We start from the raw sequence: 26,879 nt of genomic DNA, 5'->3' as shown, positions 1-26,879 counted from the left end.
TTTGGGATGCAGAGTTCTAAATATATCTGTCAAGTCCATCTGATCCAATGTATCATTCAGGGCCCTTGTTTCTTTATTGACCGTGTGTCTAGATGATCTATCCATTTCTGTAAGTGGGGTGTTAAAGTCCCCTGCAATGACCACATTCTTATCAATAAGGTTGCTTATGTTTATGAGTAATTGTTTTATATATCTGGGGGCTCCGGTATTTGGCGCATAGACATTTATAATAGTTAGCTCTTCCTGATGAATAGACCCTGTGATTATTATATAATGCCCTTCTTCATCTCTTGTTACAGCCTTTAATTTAAAGTCTAGTTTGTCTGATATAAGTATGGCTACTCCAGCTTTCTTTTGGCTTCCAGTAGCATGATAAATAGTTCTCCATCCCCTCACTCTCAATCTAAAGGTGTCCTCAGATCTAAAATGAGTCTCTTGTAGACAGCAAATAGATGGGTCTTGTTTTTTTATCCATTTTGATACCCTATGTCTTTTAGTTGGCGCATTTAATCCATTTACATTCAGTGTTATTATAGAAAGATATGGGTTTAGAGTCATTGTGATGTCTGTATGTTTTATGCTTGTAGTGATGTCTCTGGTACTTTGTCTCACAGGATCCCCCTTAGGATCTCTTGTAGGGCTGGTTTCGTGGTGACAAATTCCTTCAGTTTTTGTTTGTTTGGGAAGACCTTTATCTCTCCTTCTATTCTAAATGACAGACTTGCTGGATAAAGGATTCTCGGCTGCATATTTTTCCTGTTTAGCACACTGTAGATATCGTGCCAAGCCTTTCTGGCCTGCCAAGTTTCAAAGGAGAGATCCGTCACGAGTCTTATCGGTCTCCCTTTATATGTGAGGGCACGTTTATCCCTTGCTGCTTTCAGAATTTTCTCTTTATCCTTGTATTTTGCCAGTTTCACTATGATATGTCGTGCCGAAGATCGATTCAAGTTACGTCTGAAGGGAGTTCTCTGTGCCTCTTGGATTTCAATGCCTTTTTCCTTCCCCAGTTCAGGGAAGTTCTCAGCTATAATTTCTTCAAGTACCCCTTCAGCACCTTTCCCTCTCTCTTCCTCCTCTGGGATACCAATTATGTGTATATTATTTCTTTTTAGTGTATCACTTAGTTCTCTAATTTTCCCCTCATATTCCTGGATTTTTTTTAATCTCTCTTTGTCTCAGCTTCCTCTTTTTCCATAACTTTATCTTCTAGTTCACCTATTCTCTCCTCTGCCTCTTCAAGCCGAGCCGTCGTGGTTTCCATTTTGTTTTGCATTTCGTTTAAAGCGTTTTTCAGCTCCTCGTGACTGTTCCTTAGACCCTTGATCTCTGTGGCAAGAGATTCTCTGCTGTCCTGTATACTGTTTTCAAGCCCAGCGATTAATTTTATGACTATTATACTAAATTCACTTTCTGTTATATTATTTAAATCCTTTTTGATCAGTTCATTAGCTGTTGTTATTTCCTGGAGATTCTTCTGAGGGGAATTCTTCCGTTTGGTCATTTTGGAGAGTCCCTGGCGTGGTGAGGACCTGCAGGGCACTTCCCCTGTGCTGTGGTGTATAACTGGAGTTGGTGGGCGGGGCCGCAGTCCGACCTGATGTCTGCCCCCAGCCCACCGCTGGGGCCACAGTCAGACTGGTGTGTGCCTTCTCTTCCCCTCTCCTAGGGGCGGGATTCACTGTGGGGGTGGCGTGGCCCGTCTGGGCTACTTGCACACTGCCAGGCTTGTGGTGCTGGGGATCTGGCGTATTAGCTGGGGTGGGTAGGCAAGGTGCACGGGGGCTGGAGGGGCAGGCTTAGCTCGCTTCTCCTTAGGTGATCCACTTCAGGAGGGGCCCTGTGGCAGCGGGAGGGAGTCAGATCCGCTGCCGGAGGTTTGGCTCCGCAGAAGCACAGAGTTGGGTGTTTGCGCGGAGCGAGCAAGTTCCCTGGCAGGAACCGGTTCCCTTTGGGATTTTGGCTGGGGGATGGGCGGGGGAGATGGCGCTGGCGCCTTTGTTCCCCGCCAAGCTGAGCTCTGCCGTCCGGGGGCTCGGCAGCTCTCCCTCCCTTTGTCCTCCAGCCTTCCCGCTTTCCGAGCAGAGCTGCTCACTTCTGACCTCCCAGACGCTAAGTCGCGCTTGCTGTCGGAACACAGTCCGTCCGGCCCCTCGGCTTTTGCCAGCCAGACTCGGGGGCTCCGCTTGGCCGGCGAGCCGCCCCTCCGCCCCGGCTCCCTCCCGCCGGTCCGTGGAGCGCGCACCGCCTCGCCGCCCTTCCTACCCTCTTCCGTGGGCCTCTTGTCTGCGCTTGGCTCTGGAGACTCCGTTCTGCTAATCCTCTGGCGGTTTTCTGGGTCGCTAATGTTGCTTTTGGAGTAAGGAATTTTTTTTTTGTTTTTTACATTTTCAGATATTGCCCAGGTGTCTGAAGGCCTGCACTAGGGTAGCTACCTCCTTTTCTGATAGACTGTATTCCCGAAAGTCTTGCAGTCATTCTACCTTTGGACTTTATCCTGTGTTGTATCTTTCAGTCTGTTCACTTAATTTTGTTGGAGTACTTTAATGCTGAGGGATGCATAATTGGATTGATTTTCACTAAATGGTACGAGCTGCAGTTCCAATCATGACAGAAAGCACGTGCTTCCTGTGTTAGGTACTCAAGAGCAAGGCAGATACCCTGGGCACTTGAGCGGAGTATGTCATTCTGTCTTTTTGCCAGCCCTCTTCCCTTCCCTGGGAGACAAGCGTCTCATTTTGGTCACACAGAAATGTAGGTGAAGTCAGCAGAGAAGGGTCCCTTCTCTTCTCTTTCCTGTGTCTCTCAAACTCCCTGTTGCTGCCTTCTGCCTGTCCCTTTCCCTGACTCAATCCCCCAGGCCCACTGCTCCACTCCAGCCATGATCAGGGTGTCCTCCAGCTGCTGTCCTTCTGCTCTGGCCATCGCTCAGTGAGGAAACTGCAGGATGATTATGTAGTCCATGGGTCTGATCAAGAAATCTCTGCTCCTCAGAGTCCTCCTACACGTGGTGCTGTCTGTGGACACCTGGCATCCTGGGCATGGGTCTGACCCTCACTCCTCTACCACAGTCACTGCTGGTCCCTCATCCTTCTCCACCATTAGATCTCAGCCATTTCCTAAGGACAGATACCTATCTGACCCGAAGGCATCATGGACTCAGGGAATATTTCCAAAATAAATGAGCATAAGCACCTAGATATAGGAAGGTCCCATCACCCCAGAAAACTCCCTCCACCATTTCCGGTACTTTGTTACCTGTGTGTACAGGAACCCCACTGTGTGCACCAATGGGGAGTGAGAGTAGATGGTCCTAGAAGCAGACGCTGACACAGAGACATAACGATGAAAGGTGGATTAGGGGACAGTAGGAAGGACAAAGTGGAGGGGACAGGATGGGCATGGAAAGCATTCAGGTAGATCTGACACCTTCTTAAAATGTGTATACAAACATGATAGTCTGTCACCATGCACAGTCCTCTTCAAATTTCAAAAGAGTTGTCCTACAAGGCAAAGAGATTTGGGTTTATTTCCCTGTGATCTTATGTTTTCCTACATGCATTCTGTCTTCTGTAGTTTATCTGTGGCTGTGGCCTCAGATGAACACTGTAGTGTGTGGCTGCATCTGTGAGATTATGTGTAATAGAAAATGATTGTCTTCAGATCTAGGTCTCTGAATGTACACATTCTCATAATTAGATTTCTTTCACTGTGTGGCAGGGCCCGAATTCTAATAGAAAAACGAGGGACATTGTCTTATTTTTTAAAACCGTGATTCCCACTCCCTGGGCTGAGTTGTTAACAGTCCTAGTTTAATGAACTCCTGTGACCATCTTTTTTGGAGGATCATTGTGTGGAGATATCTTAACTGAAACTGTGAGAAGCGTGTTCCCAGAGATTTTGCAGATGCTTTATACACTGAATGTCTTCTTTTTCTCTTGTTCTTAGAAACAAATATTACCCCTGTTTTCAGAGAGAACACAGCTGAGGCTCTGTGTAGGTCCCACTGAGAACTGTTATTAGGGCTGAGACAGCAGGAACACAGGCAAAGCCTCAGGATATTGTGAGAGAAGTTTGAGGAGATGCAAAGCTGTAGTCAGGGTGATGACAGGGGTCCAGCAGGCGTGGCATCTGGCCAGCCCTGAATTGTAGGATGACTCAGCTGATCTAGAACCTGTCTCCACTTTTAGTCTCACTGAGGGATATGAACTTGGGCATACAGCATTTTCATAAGAACAAGTTAAATTCCCCATATCTCCAGGGCTCTTTTCCCCCCACAAATATGTAGAACCTTCAGGAAAATCCAGGGAGACAAGAATCTTTTTAGGTGATTACCTGCGTGCACTTTGGCAACACACTGACATTTTGGAGATGAACAGTGCATTGTGCACTGAGAGCGGTCCCACATAGCAGCTCCGTATGGACCTCACACTCCCTGCTCAGGCTGTGGCCAGGAATGACCTCCAACTGCATCTCACTGACCCCAACACCCTCCCCTCTGCACCTCCTCAAACTCTGCTTACTGTGCTCAACTTCCCTTCTATTCCTGTATGACTCAAGTCTCCCCTGGTTTTGCACTGGATCCTTCACTGGTGTTTCCATCATGGTGACCACAAGGTCTGCATCGTTTAATGAATGTCCCTCTTTCACACAGGACACCTGATGCTCTAAAAGTTAGAGAACCCAACACATTGTATCTCCAGCATACGCCCCAGTACTGCTGATACGTCTGCTTTTGTGTAAAAAATCCTCTTTCATTTGACAAGAGAAACGTATAGCTCACTATATTACAGGGACATGACACTGCCCATTGTATGTATGTCCTGAGAAACTTGAGATATGCTACGGTGTCCTCAGGCAGTTTGTAGTTGGATTGCCAAGACTCACAACCATCTCTACATCATTGCCACAAAGTCAATCATGAAGAAGATGAATATACTTTACCAGCCACTCATCCAGTTCAGGTCATCTTAACAAATAGAGTAGGTGGAGGAGGGGGATGTGGCCTATAGCCCATGACTGGAGGTGAAGGGTGGTCCACAGGGTACAGCCTGCAAGGCAATCCTGGGAAAGGACCAGGACTCTTGCATACAAAATAGCCTGCGGAAAAGAAATGAGAGGTATGTTCATAGGACAGAACCGAGCACCAACACCAGCAAAAAGCGGAAACCCAAAGCAGCAGTGCTCATATCCTACTAGCTTCCCCACCACCAGGTTCCAAGAGGGCAGCATCAGTGCCAAAATCTCTACCCATACTTTGGGTTCCACTTACAGCTTTGGGGTGGGAAGAGGATGTGATTGGGGTAAACTAATGTCCCCACGTGTCTGGAAACATAGAAACAGCAAGCGTCCTTTTCCTAGAAGATTTATAGGCTGAATACTAAATTAACAAAGTAGCATATTCCAGATAGGAAGTCAACTATGTCCAGGATCACACTCCACCCTTCATCCCCTCCACCACAGAGGCTGTTTATTGTGTATGTGAAGAACTACAGAATGAGAAGGAATGACAAAGCCAGTGTCCACACATGGAATCATAGTCCTCGTGGCTCAAAGTTCTGCCTCTAAGCCCCTGCCTGTGTCCAAACTACTGTCCCGACAATGGGATCTCCTCCTCTCTGGAAGTGCTATCCATGGGCACAGTGAGGGCCTGTAGAGGACCTGGGAAAGCATGCTCTTAGAGAAACAGGTAGCCTATACATGTTAGTTGGGTTCAGCTAATTTATTTGAATTCAGAGGTACTTCTCAGCTTAAGTGCAGTACACTTTGCAGGGTAATTGTGTCCTCTGGAAAAATGAGCGGAAATTCTAAAAGACAAAATTAACACAAATGCACTTTGATGTCTGGTGTAAGTTTCCATGTTTTAGCTGTACCTGTGACACAGGACACGAGAGAATGTGCTCATGTGAACACAAGTGAAGGACACCGTGGGGACTTGACACACAGGTAATTTTGGATTTTTTCTCTTCACAACTTAAGTTTCAGTGCATGTTTTCTATGGCAAATATGCCACCTCTTATAGTTCAGATATTTGTGCCCAGGGCACACCTGAAGGGACTCTGGACAGCATGTTTACCAAAATGCTGATGGGTATGAAATTGACTTTGTCTAAGACCATTGTAAATGACACATACAAAAATATAAGTTGGAGTGAAGGCAGTTTGCATTTTCAAATTGTAAGGATACCCACAGATTTTTCTGAGCACGTTAAAACCCTCAATAGAAGGAAACAGGAGAGGAAGAAACAGCAAGAGCAATGATTCCACATTGAGGAGATCCACAAAGAATGAGGCAAGGTAGGAGACTTCCAAGTGGAGTGTGGTGTCATCCTCCTTGATTTATTCCAGGAACACATTGGAAAAGCCCTATGGTTCTCACCCTTAAGCACGCTTAGCTTCTAAAGTTACCACAAAGAGATGCCAGCTGGAAAATAGGGAATCCCATAGACTCGGTGGTAAAGGTTTTGCATTTGGGAAAAAAAAACAAAAACAGCAGACAGGCCATACTTCACACAAACCAGAGACAATGGCAGGAGAGTGTCCTGTACAGAAAGATGTGGCTGTCCGTAAAGACTTAGAACTGAAAATGGCCACAGTATTTACTTTGTGCTTCTTGGTAGTTTTGGCAGAGCCAGTGTCGATGTCATTCTTGGTTGTGACACCTACTTCTGGACCTGCAGAAAGCTCTAGAAGAGATGGAGGTTTATTCTGACTTGAGTAGACTGTTTGGAGGTCAAAAACAAAACAAAAAACCCTCCCCTCATACTTCCGTCAACTTAAACTCTTTGTCCCAGTGAGATCCCAAATTACATGCACAGGGTGTCCCACATGCCTCCGGTGATACCCAAAAAGAACTTGAAGAACCATCCCTTATAACTTGATGAAGACTCCTAAAAGCCCTGATTCAGATGTATTCATCACTCATAGAACAACTATGGATGGCTGTGAGCACAACTAGATGGACGTACGTTACATTGTGCCTCATGCCTCACAGATCCCAGCAAGTGGACTGTGTACAGGGCATTTCTGCTGAAGCGCTATGTCTGCTTTTCTGCATACGGCCCCATTCCTTTTCCACAAGAGATGCCTGTACCAACCCATGGTGGGGGAAAGGACAAAGATGAGATCCTGAGCAACTTGAGGAATATGGTAATGGCAGCAGACACATTCCCCTTGCATCACAATGGTCTGTGGTACCGCCTCTGCACCTTGGCCCAAGACCTAACAGCAACAAAATAAGGTGAGTGTGTTTTAGAGTCAAATCCTAGTGCTTAGATCATCTTACCAAGTGTTGCAGGTGGAGGGGTTCCGGGTGGCCTCAGGGCCACTAAGGTTCAGGAGGTGGACGTGCCTAATAGTCCATGGGGGCGGGGCATGTCTAGGGTAGGGCATGCAGAATCATCCAGTTAACGGAGGAGGTCCCCAGGATCCAGACCTCCCTGCAGAACAGAAGTGACAGCTACATCCATATGCCAGACAAGAGAACAAATACCAAAAGCAGCTGTAACCCAGAGAAGAAGGTGTCAGCACCTGCCACCTCTCTACCACCAGGATCCAAGAGAGTAGCATCAGTACCTGAAAAGTCTGTCCCTGCCACTGGATACCACCTACAGCTTGGGGTAGTAGATGCAAGAGGTTAACCTATTGCCACCACACATCATTGCCCATGTCTGCGGAAGTAAAATGGCAAGGGTCCTGTCCTAGAGGGTTAACAGAAGTAATTACAGATTAATGAAGTAGCATTCTCCCGACAGGCAGCCATCGATGTCCAGGTTCACCCTGCATCCCTCCTCTACGGCGACTCCAGATGCTCTGCTTTTGCTATATTAAGAACACACACACACAAAAAAATGATTGGGAATAAACGACTCATATTCTGCTCATGGAATCACAGCCACTCCTGGCAAAACGTTCTGCAGCCGGACCCTCACTGTGCCTCCTCTGGTCCTCTCCCTGAGAAAGGAGTCTTCCTTCTTGAAGTGTTGTCAAAGGCCTCGGAGACCTCTGGGGAGTGGAGGATGCCTGGAATCTTGCAGGGGAATGAGAGTCTTCTGTGAAGAACGAGTTACTTGTGGTGAATGTCTACAAAGTTCAGATGTGTTCTTCTTAATTCATAGGGAATTCTGACTTTAAGCATACTAAAGGACACAGAGTAGTTATGTGCAACGGAAAAAAAGAGGGAGAAATTCACATAACAGATTTCATGCAAGTGTTTTGGTATAAAACTGGTATGTGTCATGAGATTATATCAGCTCTAACAGTGACTGGGGACACAACCAGAAACTGCTCATAGAAACACAACTGAAGGACACAGTGTTCAAATTGTTTTTTACCTAAGGTATAGCTGGAGGATTCCAGACAAGTCATTTACCAACAAAGACAGAAAGGTGATGACATTGGCTTTCTCTATGACCACTCTAAATGGCACAGGGCACATAATAAAAAGTTGGAGTCATGATGTCGTTTCTAACAGGTTCATCTCCTAGCCAGAATCAAGAAAGGAAGACACAGCAGCCACACTGTTCCCACAGAGGTGAGGTCTGGAAGGGATCACCCAGGCCGGGAGACCTCTGTTTGGAGTGTGCAGTCATCCTCCTCTCATTATTTCCTGAAACTCATGGAAAAACCTTAAGGTACTCAGTCTCTAAGCGCTTTTGGCTTCTAAACTTACCACAGAAAGCTGACAGACTAAAAATTGAGAAGCCTGTGGGCTCCTGGGTTATGAGTGTGCATTTGGAAAAGAAAGAACAAACAGACATATCACACAACACGCAAAATGAGACAAGGCCGGGGGAGCATGCTGTACATAAAGATGAGGGTTTCCCAAAAGAGTTACAACTGAGAATGGCCCTGGCATTTACCTTGTCCTTGTATGCATTCTTGGTACAGTCAGAGCCGCTGTAACCCACAAAGGTTTCAGCAGTTTCTCGATCTACTAAAGACCCTAGAAGGGACAGAGGTTTATTCTGCTTTTAGAGGACTGTGCGGAATGAAAACAATCCCTCAACTCATTCCTCGAATATCTTAAACTTTTCCCTATGGTCAGGTCCCCAAGGATAAGGGGGAGAACCATCCCCTCACCTTGATAAAGACCTCATGGTGCCCTAGTTCATGTTGTTTCATAATTAATCACATAACTGTGGACAGGCCAGGCAAACTAGCAATTTAGAATTCACCAGTAAAACAGTTTTCTCAGTATACATCATGGGAAATCACGATTCCATTACAGATCAAGAATTAATCTGAGGATGCTTGGATTCAGCATCCAACTCTTAATTTTGGCTCAGGTCACGATCTCACAGCTTGTGAATTCAAGCCCAGCATTGGGTTCCTCACTGACAGTGTGGTGCCTGCTTGGCATTCTGTCTATGCGTCTCTCAAAATAAATAAAATTAACAAAAAAGAATAACATTGAGAATACTGGTTTGGTGTATATCCTCAATGAGTCCTCAAGAAGGGTGCATTTCTTCAGGCTTCAGGCAAATTGTTCAATCTCCCAGCTTATCTACAAGCTGCCTTCCACATGAGAGCAGTTAGTATATAAGGAAAGACTAATTTGACACTATCGAGAAAAGGAAAACTGTCAGAAGTTAGCAGTGAAGCTGCAGAGTTGCACTGATACCATCAGAGGACTAAGCTAAGCTTTATGGAACTTGAAATGAGGAATGTAGGGCTACAGTTCCCAAAACAAACAAAAAGAAAGACTGTTAAAACTAGTGAATAAATGACCTTCTCCTCAAATAAACTAAAGTCTTCGTATTGTGTCCGGGTGGGAAGAAAGTTTCCAGGCTCTTCAGACACCGGGATGTTAGAGGAGGTGGGAGGGTCACCGTCAGAGGAGGGGCATGAGCTCCACCAGTCACAGGGACAAGTGCCTCACTGTCTGCGGCAGCAGAGGAGAACACCCTTCTGTCACCCCTTCAGACCACCTGCCGTCCTTACTGCTTGTGATTCTTTCCAGACCACACGATGATCACACACAGGAACAGGCTGCACAGCAGAAATTAGACTGTGGCACATCACAACGTGCTCCTTACCTCTCCGTGGAGGGTTCTTGCAGTGATTGGTTTCTGCCTCATGTATCCCTCAGGCAGCCTCTTTGCTTCCATCCCATCCAGTCTTGGATACAGAAAAATAATGGACTTCTATAAGAGTTGCAACACTGCGTCGTCTACTAGACAACAAACAGTGCAGGCGTCATCCCTGGAAACACCCATAAAAACGCAAGTCAAATGACCACACCTGTATTTCAAGTAAGCGACCTCCCTGCCCTGCTCCGCCATCTCCCTGTCCCAGATCTGAGTCTTGATCTGGGGGAGAAAAAACACATCCACCTTCAGTCGGAAGGTGGTGCCACACTGTGCACCAAAGAAAGAGGAGGAAACAAGAAAACACTTACCTAGTTGTCCTGAGCATTCTTCTCATGAACTGCAAGCTGAAAAAGCCAACAATGAAAAGCCCGTGGTCAGGGATTCCAAGGGCCACTACACTCACCCGCGTGAGGTGCTAAGGGTTCAGTATGTCAGGCAGAACTCAGGTTACCTGGTATCTAAAGGGGAGCTCTGCCTGCTGCAGCTGTTCCCGTGTTTGTTCAATTTGTTGCCTGTGAGTTACAATTGCTCTTGTCAGATAAGGCCCGATATTGGGTATGATTTTAAATAAGCTGCCCACGTTCCCAACAACCTCATATTTGTCCCAGGATACAATTTATTCTTACACATGAAACACTTTGCACATGATTATCAATGACCAGTAGGATCAAAGCTATTGTTACATCTTTTCCTTACTCATTATTCCATGCCTGTAGGGTTCAGAGTTCATAGAATTCCTTCCCATTTTCAATCTTTCTCTAACTCATCATGTGACAAGTGTCTTTTATCATAAAGATCTATTCTTCTATAACTTATATCCTCACCATGTTTCCCAGGGTTGCAAAGATGAGGGCCATGAAATGGCACTACCACGTTGATGGGTATGATTCATTGTATGACACACTGCTTTCCTACATATGATGACAATTGACACCACCTCCGAGGAATGTTAGCATGGACAAAGTTTCCACACAGTCTGGCCACTACTTGAGATCTGCAAATGTTTAGAAACTTAATTGTTTTATTCTTTCTAAACTTACCTTTTTTATCTGTTAATACTCTATGCATATGTTGACTTTAAACACTGCACAAAGATTAAAAACCAAAAAATGAACAGCGGTTTCATGAGCTGCTGGTAATTACTAGCTGAACTCACTTGTACTTGTTTATTTCTTCTGTAGCTATTTTCTTTTTTTTCCTAATGTTTATTTTTGAGACAGAGAGAGAGTGAGCACATGCATGAGCGGGGGAGGGACAGAGAGAGATGTAACAGAATCTGAAACAGGCTCCAGGCTCTGATCTGTCAGCACAGAGCCTGACACGGGGCTCAAACTCCCGGACTGTGAAATTATGACCTGAGCTGAAGTTGGATGCTTAAATGACTGAGCCACCCAGGCGCCCCTTAAGTAGCTATTTTCAAATTTTACCTGCAGCTGCCAGCTGATTCTCCTTTGCCACCAGTTCACAGTGTCATTTTCAGCTTCCTATGATGGGAAAGATACATACACAGTCAGGAACAAGGTCCAGAGGTTCTCCCTTTTTACCTCCCAGCACTCTTGAAGTCCCATGCAAATATCCCTTCCCCCACTTCTCCCATAAATGCACAGACTGACAACCCAATCAGAGAAATGAAGTGAACACCCCATTTAAGTTCAAGAAAATTCAACTTCTGTCTGCTGCCACGTCTCTACTATTGGAACTGTCTTTCTAGTTCTCGTTTCCTCTCCTTTATCATAAAGTCATCAAATAACATTGTACTTTGTGCCTTCCCAGAGTTGGTCTTTTGTTTGAGATGGTGAAGACTCATTTCATCAGTGAGTGAAAAACCATATCTGACCAACTGTACCCATTAGGATGAAGCAGGGGATCATCACTAGTCTTATACCTCCGTGGGGAGCCCTGATTCTCAGTCCAAAAGTTGTACCATGACACAGGCAATCACCTGAAAGACGACCTTCCAGATTATGGTTTCACTAACATTGCAGCTCACTCCCAGACATCGCTAGAGTTCAGGACTGCAACCCCTGCCTCCACCTTCAAAAGGCCAATCTTAGAACAACATCATCTCCTGACGTACAACATGATATGAACTGTCACACAGTCTGGGATTACTTCCAGGAAAGAGATTTCAGGTGGAAAACTCTCAACTTCATGGAGCCAAATCTACTTTAACAAGACTCATTCCATTGATAATGAAGGCAGCAAAAGGCAATGCTTGGCAAGGCTGGGTTGCTGTGTTACCCTCAGACTATTTTCTTTGTGGTGTTGATTGAGATGGTTTCATCTTGACACTTGATGTACTCAAGAATCACATGCAAAATTGAAAATCTCTTAGAAAATGACACAAAAGCACTAGACAGAGAAAGGCACATGCATTTCCTTCTGGCCTCTCAGGCAGTCCTTCGGCAAATGCTCGCTGGAGTGGTTGTAATGTAGTGGCTCTGTTGTAAGGGGTTGAAGATAGAGAGGTGGTCAGGGTGCTGCACCCACTCACAGAAAGTGCTTACGAGTTAACAAAAACAAGATGCCAGTGAGACAGAGCAAGCCCTAACCCCAGCCCCAGCTGTGGGAAGGACAAATATAAGGTGAGTCTCCAGGGAAGAGAAGACTTCATTTTCCAACACGAGTGAGGGACTCTAAAGTCCCGCATCTCCTCCTGAGAACAAAAGGAAATACTGTACAAAGGAGGAAACATGTTACTGAATGCACCAAGTGTCTGACAACCCCACAAAGACACACAAGACCAAGATGGAGAAGAAGGAAGCCCAGGACAAAGCCAGCCTGGCAGTTGGACCCAAACTCCCTAGGACTCATCATTGAGGTGGGGGGCATACATTTGAATGGCAAAGAAGCTGAACAACTTTATGGGCACAGACTTAGAAGTAAACAAGTGTAGTTCAGGGGCGGCCAGCAAAGATGAGCCCTAGTGAAGCTGCGGGCTTTGGCCAAGACTCAGAAGAGTTACACTTAAAAAATCAGGGCACAGGAAACAACTTGACTTTCTTAGGGATTGGGCCTGCAGTGAGCAATCTCACTGGCAGAATGGATGCAGGGATCCAGTACTGCTGGTACCCCTACCCACTTTCCAGAAAGCAACTTCCATTGTTTCTGCAGCAAGATAATTCATTTTTTTTCCCCACACATTTTTGACCCATGTCTGGTCCTGAAGAAAAATGACCTAATTGCTGGGTGACAAAACAGTGTGATGCGATTGAAACCTGTAGGACAGTGTAGGTGGATCCAGAGTGGATCCAGGTATTAAAGTTATTAATGATGGTACCTTCCCTCTTCCACCCCCAAAACATGACACAATGTGTGGCAAGCACTTAGGACAGAAAGGAAAATGCAGGTTACATTACAGAAAGCAAGGTAGGAAGGGAAGGTCCAATACTACTGAATGCATTGGGCAAAAATACTCTGGACACAGTTCCAAAATAAATACAATTATCTCTACTGGCTGCCATCTTCTCCCATACAATCCGGTCCTTGTGACAGTTCTCACATGAACATCTTACTTTTCTAAATTTTTTTTAACGTTTATTCATTTTTTGATAGAGACAGAGTGCGAGTTGGGTAGGGCCAGAGGAAGATATAGAATCCAAAGCAAGCTCCAGGCTCTGAACTGTCAACACAGAGCCCGACATGGGGCTTGAACTCATGGACAGTGAGATCATGACCTGAGCCGAATTTGGACGTTCAACCGACTGAGCCACCCAAGCGCCCCCATGTTACTTTTTTGTAGGCATTTTTCTTTGTTCATAGAATTCTTCCAGGTTATGTGCTTTCTCCTTCAGCTGTTTGACTTTTGCTTCCTTTGTGGCTTTCACAGACCTCAATGCATCACACTTGTCTTCCAGGGCGTTTTTATTTTCTGGAAAAAAAAAAGGTGTTTTCTTGATAAACGTGCACATGACCTGAGTCTTGAGTTTGGTGAGACAGAAAAAAGGCAAGAACCACGAAGGCATGAAAGTATTCTTTCCCTTACCAATGCAAAGTCATTGCCATCATATGGGGATTTCTCCCCAACAGAAAATATAACTTCTAGTTGACAGTTATTGGACCTGAAGGCTCTTAGCTCTACATCCTTGAATTCAACATTTGCATCTTGTGGTTAAGACAGATATGAGGAAAGACTTTCACGGAAAACTGATCACACAACAATTTGTACCTCACACAGCAAGATCGTGCATTGCAATCAACAAACACCTTGAGGCATGAATATAACTAGAAGACAAAGATGATGGAAAATAGTTCATGTCTAACAACTCATGGCTTTCTTAGTGGTATACGTATGTATGTATGTATGTATGTATGTATGTATGCATGCATGTTTATCCCCCATTCATGTTGAAAATTTACTATTCAGCATTCAGAGAGAAAGAGACTATTGAGCACCTGGGTGGCTCAGTCAGTTGAGCATCAGATTCTTGATTTTGGGTCAGGTCATGATTGTAGGATCATGTGACCCAGACCTGTGTTGGGCTCCACACTGAGTGTGAATCCTGCTTAAGATTCTCTCTCTTTCCCTCTGCCCCTCTCCCCCACTTGCTGCCCCCTCACTAAAATTTAAAAAAAATCATAAAGCATAATTTAAACATATTTTTTAAAGGGAAAGGATTATACACTTTGGCTATCACCCTTTCTCTCTCAACTATATTTGGGTATTTTCTACATATCTTGGAGGGCAAAGTTGAATGATGTGATAATTACCTAGTTGTGAAAATAAAAGATAACTCCTAGTCCTTGAAATAGCAAATCTCATCTTGGCGGTCCTAGTAAAATTCCAACTCATTGGTCAGAAAGAGTTTTGGCTCCCAGAGGCCCATTGTCTATGTGGTAAATGGCAGGCAAATATGCTGTGCTCACTTCACCCAATGAACAAAAACCCTCCAAAGCCAAATTACGGTAAAACTCAGCAGCCAACTCTTAACCACTTCCTGATTCTTCACATTTCTTTCTCTCTCTCTGAGTTTGCAAGGTAGCAAGTGCACTTTGAATGGTGTCATTTAAAATTTCATTAAAGTGGGTGCCTGGGAGGCTCATTCAGTTAAGCATCTGACTTCAGCTCAGGTCGTCATCTCATGGTTTGTGAGTTTGAGCCCTGTGTCGGACTCTGTGCTGACAGCTCAGAGCCTGAGGCCTACTTTGGATTCTTTGTCTCCCTCTCTCTCTGCCCCTCCCCCGCTCATGCTGTGTCTCTCTCTCTAAAATAAGTAAACATAAATAATTTTATGTTTACTTGTACTCAACAAGTACAAAAAGATAGAGATCATACCGTGCACAGTTTCAGACCCCAATGCTATGAAACTCGAAATCAACCACCAGAAAAAATTTGGAAAGATAACAAATACTTGTAGAATAAAGAACATCCTACTGAACAATGAATAGTGGAATGCAAGCTGCTGCAGCCACTCTGGAAAACAGTACGGAGGCTCCTCAAAAACCTAAAAAGAGAACTATCCTACGACACAGCAATTGCAATACTAGGCATTTATCTAAGGGACACAGGTGTGCTGTTTTGAAGGGACACATGCACCCCCATGATTATAGCACCACTATCAACAATAGCCAAAGTATGGAAAAAGCCCAAATGTCCATCGCTGGATGAATGGATACAGACGTACATACACACACACACACACACACACACACACACACACACACGGTATGTATATGTGTGTGTGTGCGTGTGTGTGTGTATACACATACATACATACACACACCCTGGAATATTACTTAGCCATCAAAAAGAATAAAATCTTGCCATTTGAAACTACATGGATGGAGAGCCTCCTGGGACCTAACACTAACCGTAAACATAACCCTAACCATAACCCTCACCCTACACTTAACCCTATCTAGCACATGAAAAGTAAACCAGATCCACAGCCGCACATGTGCCCTCATTTCAGACCTCCATGGAATTAACAACATTGGTGTCGCTTCAGCCTTAGCAACTTCCCTGTACCGAACACTTACCCTAGCTAAGTGTCTATCCCCATGGAGACCCAATTCCAAAGTCTGACAACAGCACGCACACGGGTTCGAGAATCGGTGCAACAATACCCGGAATTGAACATGGAACATCACCACCATTTCTTTTGCAAGGTGTGATTGCAGCTGCACGACAGGATTCCTGAGGCCTATTCCGAGGGTGGCCCAAACATCTCTCTGGTCTTGGATCTTATGAACTGATACTGACCGGCACGCTCCCTTATGTACTCCACTCAGCCCTTCGGGGAGACAACTGCACTGTTGTGGGTTCAGTGCCTGGAGCCTCCTGGGACCTAAAACTAACGCTACCCATAACCCTAAACATAACCCTCAACTTACACCTAACCCTATCTCTAATTGAACCCTATACTTGACCCCCACCTTCTCTAGGGCCCTCAACACAGCCCTCGAGGGAGATCATTAGACTGGAGTCGCTTCAGCCCTGTCGACTTCCTTGGACTGAACCCTAACCCTAGCTAAGGCTTTCTCCCCATGGGGACGCAATTCTAAAATCTGACAACAGCACCCACAAGGATTCGAGAATCGGTGCAAAAATACTCAGCATGGAACAAGGAACATAACCATGTCATTTCAAAAGCACGACTGCCGTTGCACAAGAGGATTCCTGAGGCCTACCCGAAGGGTGGCCCATACATATGCCTGGCCTTGGAACCCAAAGACTAATCCTGACAGGCACCCTCCCTTGTGTCCTACACTCAGCCCTTCGGGGATACAATTGTTCTGCTGTGCGTTCAGTGCCTGGAGCTTGCTGGGTTAGGACCTAACCCTAACCCTAATCATAACCCTAATCGTAAACTTCAACCTACACCTAACCCTATCTCTAACCCAAACACTACACTTGACCTGCACACTCGCATGGACTCTCAATTCAGCCCTCCAGCGAGATCACGAGACTGGAGTCTCTTCGGCCAGGGCCACACCGCTGGAACGAACTCTAACCCTAGCTCTGGCTCTGTATGCATTGGGACCCAATTCCAATGTCTGACAACAACTCTCACACTAGTTCAAGAACTGGTCCAGAAATAGTTGGCATGGAACTTGGAACATCACCATGTCACTTCCAAAGCGCGACTGCAGCTGAACGGGAGGAATCCTGAGGCCTACCCAAAGGGTGGCCCATACATTTGTTTGGTCTAGGAACCCAAATACGAAGACTGACGGGCACCCTCCCTTGTGTACTACACTCAGCTCTTCAGGTTGACACCTGCTCTGTTTGGGGTCAGTGTCTGGAGTCTCGTGGGACCTAAACGTAAACCTAACAGTACCCCTAACCATAAATATCACCCTACACCGAACCCTATCTATCTCATTAAGTCTACACCAGACCCACAGCTGCGCATGTGCCCTGACTTCAGAGCTCCATGGAATTCACAACACTGGAGTTGCTTTGGCCCTGGTGACATTCCTGGACCAAACCCTAAACCTATATAAGTGTCTCTCCCATGGGGAAACAAGTCCAAAATCTGACAATAGCACACACAAGGTTCGAAAACAGGTGTAGAAATACTTGGCATGGAATATATATCATCACCATATTATTTCCAAACCATAACCCTAACTGTACCCCTAACAATTACCCTCACCCTACACCTACCCCTATATCTAACCCTACCCTACATTGAACCACACCCTCGCATGTGCCCTCAATTCAGTCCTCGAGGGAGATCACGAAAATGGAGTTGCTTCAGGACTGGCAACTTCCCTGGACCAAACCCTAATGCTAGCTAAGGCTCGGGGACCCAATTCCAAAGTCTGACAACAGTACACAAATGGGCTCGAGAATCAGTGCAGAAATACTTGGCATGGAACGTGGAACATCACCATGTCATTTCCAAAGCGCGACTGCAGCTGCACGAGAAGCTTCCTGAGTCCTACACGAAGGGTGACACATACATTTCTCTGGCTTTGGAAAACAAAGGCTAATCCTGACCGGCACCCTCCCTTGTGTACTCCACTCAGCCCCTCGGGTTAACACCAGCTCTGCTATGGGATCAGTGTCTGGTGTCTTCTGGGACCTAAAACTAACCCTAATCCTAAACATAATCCTTACCCTACACCTAACCCTATCAACCTCAATAAGCTACACCAGACCCATAGCCACGCACGTACCCTCACTTCAGCCCCCCATGGAATTCACAAAACTGCTATGGCTTCTGCCATGGTGACGCCCCTGGACCGAAACCTAACCCTAACTGAGGCTCTGTTCCCATGGGGACCCAATTCCAAAGTCTGACAAGAGCACGCACATAGGTTCGAGTATCAGTGCAGAAATACTTGACATGGAACGTGGAACATCACTATGTCATTTTCAAGGTGGAACTGCAGCTGAACGAGAGGATTCCTGAGGCCTATATGAAGCTTGCCCAATATTTGTTTGGCATTGGAAACCAAAGACTAATCCTGACTGACACCTTCCTTTGTGTACTCCACCCAGCCCATCGGGGAGACAACTGCTCTGCGGTGGGGTCAGTGCCTAGAGACTCCTGGAACCTAACCCTAGCCCTAACGTAACCCTAACCATAACCCTCACCCTACACCTAACCCTAACATTAACCCAAATCCTACACTTGACCCGAACTGTCCCATGGGCCCTCAATTCAGTCTTCGAGGGAGATCACGAAACTGGAGTCGATTCGCTCCTGCTGACTTCCCTGGACCTAACGCAAACCCTAGGTAAGGCTCTCTGCCCGTCGGGACCCAATTCCAAGTCTGACAACAGCATGCACACGGTTTCAAGAATCTGTACAGAAATACTCGACATGGACTGTGGAACATCACTATCTCATTTCAAAAGCGCCACTGCAGCTGCATGAGACGAATCCTGAGGCCTACCCGAATGGTGACTCTTACATTTGTCTGGCCTTGGAACCCAAAGACTAGACCTGACTGACACCCTCCCTTGGGGACACCACTCACCCCTTTGTGGAGATAACACCACTGTTGTGGGTTCAGTGCCTAGAGCCTCCTGAGACCTGACCCTAACCCTAATCATAACCCGAACCATAACCTTCACCCTACACCTAACCCTATCTAGCACACTAACTCTAAACCAGATTCACAGCCGCGCATGTGCCCTCACTTCAGCGCTCCATGGAATCCAAAACACTGGTGTCACTTGGGACTTGGCGACTTCCCTATACTGAACCCTGACCCTAGCTAATTGTCTATCCCCATGGGGACTCATTTACAAAGTCTGACATCAGCACATACATGGGATCGAGAATCGGTGCATAAATACTAGGCATGAAACATGGAACATCACCATTTCACATGCAAAGCATGACAGCAGCTGCACGAGAAGAATCCTGAGGCCTACCCGAAGGGTGGGCCATATGTTTGTCTGGCTCTGGACCCAAAGATTAATGCTAATGAAAACCCTCCCTTCTGTTCTGCACTCAGGCCTTCAGGAAGACAACTGTTTTGCTGTAGAGTCACTGCCTTCACTCACCTGGGACCTAACACTAACGGTGAACTGAAACATAACCCTCACCCTAAGCCTAACCATACCTAGCACACTAACTCTATAGCAGACTCACAGCCACACATCAGCCCTCCATTGAATTCACAACAGTGGTGTTGTTTCAGCCTGGCGACAACCCTAGATGGAACCATACTCTAGCTAAGGCTCTTACCCATGGACACCCAAAACCAAAGTCTGACAACACCACAAGACTGGGGTCCAGAAGCAGTGCAGGATCATTCCAGATAGAACCTTGAACCTCAGCATGTCATTTCTCAGGCCCGGCTGCAGCTTTCTGAAATGACTGCTGAGGCCTACACAACCAATGGCCCATACAGTTGTCTGGAATTGGAACGGAAATACTAAAAATGACTGGCATCCTCCCATGTGCCCTCAACTCAGCCCTTCGGGGAGACAACTGCACTGCTGTGGACTCAGTGCCAGGAGCTTCCTGGGACCTAACCCTACCCCTAACCAGAAACCTCAACTGAAACCTAATGCTACACTTGACCCGCACCGTCACATGGGCCCTCACTTCAGCCCTCGAGGGAGATCACGAGTCTTGAGTCACTTTGCATCTGGGGACATCCCTGGACCAAACCCTAACCCTAGCTAGGGCTCTCTCCCCATTGGGACCCACCAAAGTCTCACAACACCACGTGCTTGGGGTCCAGAATTGATGTAGGATCATTCAGCATAGAAACTGGAACATCACCAACTCATTTCCAAGGCCTGAGTACAGGTGCACAAGAGAATTCCTGAGTCCTAACTGACGAGTGATCCATAGAATTGTATGGCCTGGGACCCAAAGACTAATCCTGAGCGGCACCCTCCCTTGTGCCCTCAACTCAGCCTTTCAGGGAGACAACTGCACTGCTGTGGGTTCAGCGCAGGGAGAATCCTGGGACTTAACCCTAACCCTAACCCTAACCAGAACCCTCAACAGAAACCTAACCGTATCTCAAGCCGAAACCCATGACTCACACCGTTGCATGGACCCTGAATTCAGCCCTCAAGAAAGATCATGAGACTGGAGTCGCTTCGGCCCTGGGGTTGTCTCTGGACCGAACCTTATCCCTAGTTAAGGCTCTCTCCCCATAAGGACCCAATACCAAACTGACAACACCACGCGCCTATGGTCCAGAAGTGGTGCAGGATCACTCAGCATAGAATCTGGAACATCACCATGTCATTTCCAAGGCCTGGTGGCAGCTGTCCAAGAGTATTCCTGAGGCCTACCCGAACATTGGCCAACAGCGTTGTCTGGCCTTGAAATCCAAAGACTCATCCTGAGGGCACCCTCCCTTGTGCCCTCAATTCAGCCCTTCGGGGAGTCAACTGCACTGCTGTGGCTTCAGCACCTGGAGCCTGTTGGGACCTAACGCTAACCAGAACTCTCAACCAAAACCTAACCCTATCTCGAAAACTAACCCTACAGTTGAGCCGCACCGTCGCATGGGCCCTTACTTCAGCCCTCGAGGGAGATCAAAAGACTGGAGTGGCTTTGGCCCTGGCGACGTCCCTAGACTGAAATCTATCACAAGCTAACATTCTTTCTGAATGGGGACCCCATACCAAAGTCTGACAACACCAAGCGCCTGGGGTGCAGAAATGGTGCAGGATCACTCAACATATAATCTGGATCCTCACCATGTCGTTTCCAAAACCCGGCTGCAGCAATCTGAGAGGAATCCTGACGCCTACACAAGTGGCCCATAGAGATATCTGGCATAGGAACCCAAAGACTAATCCTGACTAGCACCCTCCCTTGAGCCCTCAACTCACCCCGTTGGGTAGACAACCACACTGCTGTAGGTTCAGTGCCCGGAGCCTCTTGGGACATAACCGTAACCCTAACCCCAACCAGAACCGCCAACCAAAACCTAACCCAGTCTCGAAACCTAACCGTACACTTGACCCTTACCATCACCCAGGCCTTCACTTCAGCCCTCGAGGAAGATCACGAGACGGGAGTGGCTTCAGCTCTGGTGACGTCCCTGGACCAAACCCTAAGCCTAGCTAAGGCTCTCTTCCCATGGAACCGAATACCAAAATCTGACAACACCAAGCGCCTGGGGTCCAGAAGCGGTACAGGATCACTCCACATAGAACCTGGGACATCACCATGTTGTTTCCAAGGTTGGGCTTCAGGTGCTCAAAAGTATTCCTGAGGCCTAACCAACCAGTGGCCCATAGAGTTGTCTGGCCTTGGAACCCAAAGACAAACCCTGACCGGCACCCTCCCTTGTGCCCTCAACTCAGCCCTTCGGGGAGACAAGTGCACTGCTATGTGTTTAGCGCCTTGAACGTCCTGGGAACAAACCCCGAACATTACTTCTAACCCTCATCAGAAACCTCAACTGAAACCGAACCTAACTAGACCCAAACCCTACAATTGCTCTGTATCGTCATATTGGCCCTCACTACAAACCTCGAGGGAGATGACGAGACTGGTTTTGCTTGGAGCTGGAAATGTCACTGGACAGAACCCTAACCCTAGATAAGGCTCTCTCGCTATTAGACCCAATAACAACGTATGACAACACCACATGCCTGGAGAACAAAAGCGGTGCAGCATAACTCCGCATAGGACATGTAACATACTATGTCCTTTTGAAGGACCGGTTGAAGCTCCAGAGAGATTTCCAGAGGCCTACCCGACTAGTGGCCCATACAGTTGTCTAGCCTTGGAACTCAAAGACTAATCCTAATCGGCACCATCCATTGTTCCTTCAAATTAGGCTTTCTGGGAAACAACTGCACTGCTCTGGTTTCAGCGCCTAGTGTCTCCTGGAACATAACCCTAAACCTATGCCTAAACCTAAACAGAACCCTCAACCGAATCCTAACACTATCTCAACCCTAACCCTACAGTTGAAAAGCATCGTCGCATGGGTCCTCAATTCAGTCCTAGAGGGAGATCACGAAACTAGAGTCGCTTAAGCCCTGGTGACATCCCTGTAACAAACCATAACCCTAGTTAAGGCTTTCTACCCATGCGGACCCAATAACAAAGTCTGACAACAACACGCCCTGGGGTCAGAAGTGGTGCAGGATCACTCAGCTTAGAACCTGGAACATCACCATGTCATTTCCAAAACCTGGTTGCAGCTGCCCGAGATTATTCCCTGAGGCCTACCAGACCACTCTCCCATACAGTTGTCTGTATTGAAACCAAAAGACTAATCCTGAAAGGCAAACGACCTACGAACCTCACCTCAGCCATTTGGGGACACAATTGCAATGCTGTGGTTCAGCCCCTGCAATGTCCAAGGGCTGAATCCTAACTACGAACCCTAATCCTAACACAAAACCAAACCCAAACCTAAATCCTAGCCCTAAATCCTATCCCTAACCCAAACCATGGCACTAACCTACCCTAACACCATCAGCAACAATAATACTAACCCAAAACCCTACACCCAAACGCTGAACCCTAGACCCCAAATCCTAACTATAACCATAAAATTAAACCCTAGACCTGAACATTAAACTCTAACCCTAATCCCTAAACCATAAATCCTACACACTAACCCTAAACCAAACACTGACCCTGACCATAACCCTAAAACCTAACCACTAACACGTAACCACGAAAACCTAAAACCTACCCCAAAACCTAAAACCTAAACTCTAAACAATAAAACCTAAATCCTAACCCCTATCCCCTGACCCTGACACTACCCTGACCGTGAACCTAACCCTGAAGCTAATGCTGATACTAACACTAACACCTAAGCCCTACCCTAACCATCACCCCAACCCTAGCCCCTAAACCCTAAACCTAACCTTCACCATAATTCTAACCCTTTAAATCTAACCATCTAATCTAACCCTAACCCTAAACCTAACCCTAACCCCGAACCGCTAACCCTAACCCCTAACCCTAACCCCATGGAAAGTCTTTCATCACCAGTCATGGGCTATGAACCACCCCCCCCATCCCCCGCCTCCTCTATTTAGGTAGATAAACTGAAGTGGTTAGGGATTTCTAAAGCATATTCATCTACTTCGTGAAACACTTTGTGAGAAAAATGTAGAGATGGTTGTTAGGGCTTGGCAATTCAACTGCAAAACTGCCTGAGGACTTTGTAACATATCTCAAGTTTCTCAGGACATATGTTCAATGGACTGTATCATTTCCCCGTAATGAGGTCAGCTTTAGGTTTCTCCTGTCAAAAAGAAAGAGGATTTTTACACAAAGACAGATGTATCGGGCGTACTGGTGCATATTTTACAGACACAATGTTTTGAGTTCTGTGAAGGATGAGATGCACCCCTAAGTGTAGGTGCCTTAGGTGTCCTGTGTGAAATGAGGCACATGCATTATATGACACAGACCTTGTGGTCACCATAATGGAAGCACCAGTGAAGGAGTGGGGGAAACTTGAATCACACAGGAATAGAAATTTGAGAAATTAGAGGACAGTAAGCAGAGTTTGAGGAAGTGCAGAGGGGAGGGTACTGGGTTCAGTGAGATGCAGTTGCAGGCCATTCCTGACCACAGCCTGAGCAGGGAGCATGAGTTCCACACGGAGCTACTATGTGGGATCACTCTCAGTGCACAATGCAAGGTTCCTCTCCAAAATGTCATATTTGTCAAAGTGCACCCAGGTGATCATCTAAAAAGGTTGTTGTCTCCCTGCGTTGTCTGAAGGTTCTGGATATTTATGGGTGAAAAAATGCCCTGGATATATAGGAAATTTAACTTGGTCTTAAGGAAATGCTTGTCTGCCTAAGTTCATATCCTTCAGTGAGACTAAAAGTGAAGACAGGATCTAGATCAGCTGAGTGTCTGCATTGGCCTTTAGCCTGGGTAGACCTACAATTCAGGGATGCCGAGATGCCACCCCTGCTGGACCCCTGACATAACCTGACTATGGCATTGCATCTATCTCCTTAAACTTCTATCACAATATCCCGAGGGTTTCCCTGTGTTCCTGCTATCTCAGCCAGAACACCAATTCTCAGTGGGACCTACACAGAGCCTGAGATGGGTTATCTGTGAAAGAGGGGTAATATTTGTTTCTAAGGACATAATGAAAAGAAGACATTGAATACAGAATGCATCTGCAAAATGTCTGGGAAATATCCACTCACTCTTCTCACAGTTTCAATTAAGATATCTCCACACAAATGATCATCAAAAAAATATGGTCACAGAAGTTCATTAAACCAGATGGTTAACGCCTCTGCCCAGGGATTGGGGATTGCCACTTTAAAGAAGACAACGGCACACTTATTCTATTAAGATTCAGGCCCTACAGGACAAAGAAAGAAAAAAGATAATTACGAGAATGTGTATATCAGAGTTCTACATCTGAGATCTGAAGACAATCATATTCCATTACATATAGACTCGCAGATGCATCCACACACTAAAATGTTCATCTGAGGCCACAGATTAAGTACCGAAGAGGGAATGCATGTAGCAAAACATAAGACCATAGGGAAATAACCCCAAATCTCGTAAATCTCACTGCCTTATACGACAACGATTTTGAAATTTGACTAGGACTGTGTCAGGTGACAGAGTATGGTGATTATATATCTTAAAAATGTGTCAGATCTGCCCGCATGCTTTCTCTGCTCACCCTGCGCTCTCCACTTTGTTTTTCTTAGTATCCCTTAATAGTACTTTCACTGTTCTGTCTCTGTTTCAGTGTTTGCTTCTAGGAGGACCTACTCTCACCCCCCATCGAATGCACACAGTGCGGTTCCTATACACACAGGTAACAAACTAGCAGAAATTGCAGTGATGGAGGATAGTAGCAAGATTGCCCTTTTTGCAGAGGAGCCCGAGAGAGTTTTCTGGGTTGATGGTAACTTCCTATATCTAGATGCATGGGGTGCTTGTGTTCATTTATTTTAGAAATATTCACTGACTCCTGTCTTGGGGTCAGATAGACAGGTACATGACCCTAGCATATGGCTGATTTGTAATGGTGGGTAAGGATCAGGGACCAACAGTGACTGTGGGAGATGAGTGAGGAGGCCACACATGGAGTCAGATCCTCCCTCAGGATGCCATGTCTCCACGGACAGCAACCTTGTGCAGGAGGGCTCTGAGGATCACATATTTCTTGATCAGTCCTGTGAAATGCATAATCCTACTCCAGATTTCTCACTGAGGGATGGACAGGGCAGAGGCCAGCAGCTGGAGGACACCCTGATCATGGCTGGAGTGGAAGAGTGGGCCTGGGAGATTGAGTCAGAGAAAGGGAAAGGCAGAAGATAGTGGCAAGGATTTTGAGATATAAAGGGAAGAGGAGAGAAGGCAATGTTTTCTACTGACTTCACCCACATTTCTGTGTGAACAAAAGGAGATTCTTGTCTCGCAGGGAAGGGAAGAGGGCAGGCAAAAAGACAGGGTGACATTCTCAGCTCAAGTGCTCAGGATATCTGCCTTGCTCTTGAATACATATCACAGGAAGCCTGTGCCTTCTGTCATAAGTGGAACTGCAGCTCATACCATTTAGTGAAAATTAAAGAGATGATGAAGACCTCATCATTAAAGTATTGCAACGAGAGTATGTGAACATACAGAGAAATACAATAGAAGCAAAAGTCCAAAGGTAAACCGACTGCAAAACTTATGGGAACATAGACTATTGGAAAAAGAGATACCCCAATGCCAGCTTTCAGACACCTGGGCAATATGTGAAAACATGGGGGAAAAAAAGTAGTCCTTACTTCAAAAGCAACATTAGCATTAGACACAAAGGGATCATGATGGAAGGTTTAGGGAGAAACCATATGATTTCATGGTGCTGTACCCATGGTCCTGTACCCTCAATCTCATCAAAGTATACCCTTTAACTTGAGGTTTGTTATATGTAATTGTACCTCATTAAAGAGAGTTTCAAAACATAAAATAATAGAAGCAAATGTGGGAAATTTCCTTTCCAATCCTGAAGTGCATGTGTGATATGAGTCTGTCTTCCCATGTCTCAAAAATCCAAAATAATAAGACATTAAAAAAATTAATAATAGCAAAGTAAGAGGACCTTGAGCTCACCCTGTCCCATGTTTTCAACTGCATAACTTCCACATCCAAGTCCATGAACCAAAGAGCGATCCAAAGACTGGCAGAACAAACTCCACACCGAAGTAGAGAGAAGCTGCATCAGAAAGGTTAGGAATGTCAGAAAGGTGGAGACCATCTGCCTGCAGAAGGGGCAGAAAAAGTGTGCCCCACACCAGGGAGGTCATAGGGGGAAGACTAATCTCCATAACAATGGGCATTAAAACTTAGAGGGGCTGAATGCCTTTGTGTTCAGATCCAGGAGCTTTGGAGGTCAGCTGACCCAGCAC

General features: G+C 46.1%; 2 long non-coding RNA genes across 4 annotated transcripts in view; one reads left to right on the top strand and one right to left on the bottom strand.

Moving 5' to 3' along the window:
• The window catches only part of LOC132666576 (uncharacterized), a 47,445-nt gene extending 35,918 nt beyond the window's left edge, over positions 1-11,527 (top strand). Inside the window, exons 7-12 of one of the 3 annotated variants that reach the window (XR_014137674.1) lie at positions 5,854-5,946; positions 6,028-6,090; positions 6,193-6,296; positions 6,994-7,239; positions 7,754-8,632; positions 10,090-11,527. This is a non-coding gene — a long non-coding RNA (uncharacterized LOC132666576). The remainder of the gene's footprint in view (positions 1-5,853; positions 5,947-6,027; positions 6,091-6,192; positions 6,297-6,993; positions 7,240-7,753; positions 8,633-10,089) is intronic. The other 2 variants (XR_014137676.1, XR_014137675.1) reach the window with 2 other exon arrangements.
• LOC144616301 (uncharacterized) lies at positions 3,459-10,135 on the bottom strand. Its single transcript, XR_013555439.2, has 4 exons — positions 10,037-10,135; positions 7,285-7,438; positions 4,945-5,100; positions 3,459-3,503 (listed from the first exon to the last, which is right to left on the bottom strand). It is a non-coding gene; the product is annotated as an uncharacterized LOC144616301 (long non-coding RNA).
• Positions 11,528-26,879: the final 15,352 nt, after the last annotated feature.

This window comes from Panthera onca, chromosome B2 (assembly GCF_046562875.1).
Source record: "Panthera onca isolate mPanOnc1 chromosome B2, mPanOnc1 haplotype 2, whole genome shotgun sequence".
NCBI lineage: Eukaryota > Metazoa > Chordata > Mammalia > Carnivora > Felidae > Panthera > Panthera onca.
This window is presented reverse-complemented; position numbering and strand designations above follow the sequence as displayed.